Source organism: Vicia villosa, linkage group LG7 (assembly GCF_029867415.1).
Source record: "Vicia villosa cultivar HV-30 ecotype Madison, WI linkage group LG7, Vvil1.0, whole genome shotgun sequence".
Taxonomy (NCBI): Eukaryota; Viridiplantae; Streptophyta; class Magnoliopsida; order Fabales; family Fabaceae; genus Vicia; species Vicia villosa.
Window position 1 is genome coordinate 111,899,434 of NC_081186.1, and position 3,608 is coordinate 111,903,041.

The 3,608-nt window shown below is 33.6% G+C and overlaps 1 pseudogene; it reads right to left on the minus strand.

The window, feature by feature from the left end:
- Positions 1 to 344: 344 nt before the first annotated feature.
- Positions 345 to 2,544, minus strand: LOC131618292 (jasmonoyl--L-amino acid synthetase JAR6-like; annotated as a pseudogene).
- Between the last annotated feature and the right edge of the window lie 1,064 nt (positions 2,545 to 3,608).

Below are 3,608 nucleotides of genomic sequence, written 5' to 3' on the forward strand. Positions count from 1 at the left end.
CCGTTTTGTACCGTTTATTTTTAATATATATGTTATCTTATTAAAAAAAAATTAAAAATTATTAACACACTCATGTATTTAAAATTCTACACATGATTGTTTAAGTGTAACAACTTAACCAATACAATATCCAACTTGCAAAGATAGATGAATTTATTCAATATTATTTATATATTATTATTCAAATATAGATAGGGTACATATTCATACGATCTTTCACTTTTATTCCAAACAATAAATATGTGAATTCTAAACAGCATTATTGTCAACGACATATTTCATTGCATGCTATTTTAAAATATTTATTTGACTGTTAATTTTACTTTTCCCTAATTCAAAATAAATCAATCATAAGCAGTACTAACATAGCCTTTGACGACATTTTCCATCAATATTTCTAACACTTTGGTATTTGTAGGACTAACCTACCTAGGTGTCTTGAACTGACTCACAGATGCACCTCTTTCAACATGATTCTCAAGAATCTTCTGGAATGTTCCTTTCCCAACGATTCGAAGTTCAATAGCATCAATAGTTTTTGTGTTTCTAGAAAGAATATATCCATTATCAATGAAAGCCTTGTCCATACAGTTGCAACACTTACCAAGAACTTCATCACTTGCTTCACCACTGATCTCCCAAAATATGACATAGTGTCCCGGTTCTTTGGATAAATTTATGTAGCTAGTGTAGTCAATCAGTTCTATTTTTTCCTCAACCAAAATCATAGACGCTGTTTCAACTGATAATTGTAAATCAGTCTCAGTGTTCTTGTCAATATTTATCGTAAGCAAAAGACCATTCCTGCGGATAAACTTGATTTCTGGAGTTGAATTATGGAACCCCATAACCTTTACTACATCTCCTAGCCTATACCTGTATAAGCCTACAAATTATCCAAGATTAATTATAACTAACATAATTAGATTAAGAGGGACACTTTAAATATACTTAATTGATAATTTATTCCAATTTGTAATAAAAAAATTTTGTCAAAGAATTTGGTACCTGTGGGATTGGGGAAAACAACTTCATACTCCTCTCCAATCTTGACATCAGTTAAACCAACTGGCACGAGTTCTAACCTAGTTCCATCAAGTTGTATCAATGGAATAAATTCAAAGTAAGCAATTTGAGGAAGAACGGTATAAATAGCGAATTCAGGATCCAATTTAGGATTCACATTTGCAGCAACACAACCTTCAGAAGAACCATAATCAGAAGTCAACAAAGGAACTTCTCTAGCATAATGTCTCAATTTTTTCAAATAAGGCTCCATTGCACCTGTCATGACTCCTTGAATATACCTAACATTAGGAAAAAGTTCTGGTATCAATCCATACCAATTACTTAATCCTGTACATTTCTTGTGGATCAAGTTAGCTAGTTCAGGATTTGGTTTCAGTAATTCGGACATAGCAATTCTAATGGATGGAACAGTGATTCTGTTGCTAAGCACACCTTCTTTGATATCATAAACAAGTTCTTCCCAATCTTGTTCAAATGTTCTGAAAGCATAGATAATGCTATGTGCAAATGTTGATGAAATTGATTGAATTTCTTCTCTGAAAAGTAGTCCACATAATAGGTGGCAATAAAGTGATTGGTGAAAATTTGGACTGAAGATAACATCATTTGGACTACAACTTGGATACTGAAGTGTCTCAATTGCATGTTTGTACCCTGGATTTCTGACTATATTTGATATTACATTTGTTGCAATCACTCCCCCTTTTGTTTGTTATAATTTTCCAATGTAACTAAACTTTAAGGCCTTGCCTTCTTGAACAGGAAACTCCCTATATAATGAAATTGTGTTAGTTTTTGTAAGTTCTATTTACACATATGATAACATTCAATTGCTTTCATTTTATCAAATTATTATCCAAGTCGATGTGTTAGCGTCATATCTATTATGATATTTCATTGTCAGAAATTCATGTATCACCGACATTTCAAATTGAATGTGCATTTGGTGTCCAACACATATGATCACATTTAATTCATGTAGCGCGGATAAAAAATTTTATGTTGAATAATTAACAATGAGTTATACCTATTCCTAAAGGCAAAAGAGGTTTGATACACCTGCGCCATTGTTTTGAACAATTTATCATTCCATGGAAGATATTTCTGCTTCCCTTGACTAGTGCCAGAACTATAAAAACACATCACATTTTCGAATTAAAAAAATTCTAACCTTTTCAAATTCAAATGAGAAGATAGAAAATAAAAAATTTTGTCTAATACCTTAAGGATACAGCTGTGATTGGTTTTCCAGTGAGAATAGGAGAAACATCACCATCAATCATTCTTTGGATATAAGGCTCCAAATCTTTGTAAGTGACTAATGGAACACAAGCCTTGAAACGTTCAGGATCTGTTCTTCCATTCAATCCTAAATTCTGCAAATATTGTGTTAATGCATTTTCTTCCAAAATCTTTCTTAATGTTTCTTTTTGAATATTCTCAGCATTCTTTGTTATGCTCTCAAACTCTTCGGACTTCGATCACTTTTTCCAAGTCAATTTTTTCAACTTCTTCTCAAACTCTTCGATCTCTTTGTTATGCTCTCAAACTCAAGCCGATGCATTTTTTCAATTTTTTCAACTTTCTCAGCGTTCCTTTCACCTACACCTATTGTGAACCAGCGAAATAAAATATAAAATGTTACTCAAAAATATTGTGAAATCAGGGAGTGAGTTTAGTCGGTTTCTAATCACTACGCCAAATTTAAGCTGTAGCAGCGCAGCTACTAAAGCGCTTTTAGCAAAAGCGCTCTCGTAGGGCTCGCTAAAAACAAAATTAATAAACAAGGGAAAATGATGCAAAAAAAGCGCTCTGGTAGGGGGGGTTATGAGAGCGCTAAAAAGCGCTCTGGTAGGGGGGGTATGAGAGCGCTTTTAAAAAGCGCTCTGGTAGGGGGGTTATGAAAGCGCTTTTAAAAGCGCTCTTATAGGGTGGGTGCTACGAAAGCGCTTTTGGGATAAAAGCGCTCTGGTAGGGGGTGTTATTAAAGCGCTTTTGAAAAGCGCTCTGGTAGCCCATTTAAAAAATTATATATTTTACAAACACACGCGTTTTGTTTCAGATCCAAAACACGCGAACCTTCTTCTTCCTTTCGTTGCTCCGCCGTCCTCACTCCCTCTCCAGCCTTCAACCGACTCCGCCGCCGCCTTCCTCACTCCATCGCCACCCTTCAACCGTCTCTTCTCTGTTCAGGTTAGGGTTTTGTGCCGGAAATTTTCCTTTTTTTCATTGTTTGCTTTCAAAAATACAAAATTTTATTTAGGGTTATAGTTAATATTATTGGGGCTTTTTTAATTTATCAGTGATTTAGGTTTTATCAGTGTGATTTAGAGTATTGAAGACAAAGTTTGTTAGGTTTTTATCAGTGATTTAGAGTATTGAAGACATGTATCAAGTAAGTAGAAGATGTTATTGATAATGAGACCTACAAGGGATTATATTTATTAGTGTGATTTAGAGTATTGAAGACAAAGTTTGTTAGGTTTTTATGCAGAAAAAAAAAAAACTCAAGTAATTTGTTTTTGGAATAAAAGTTTCATTAGATCCGTGAAGTTAGTATTTACATCTATAGATGTATT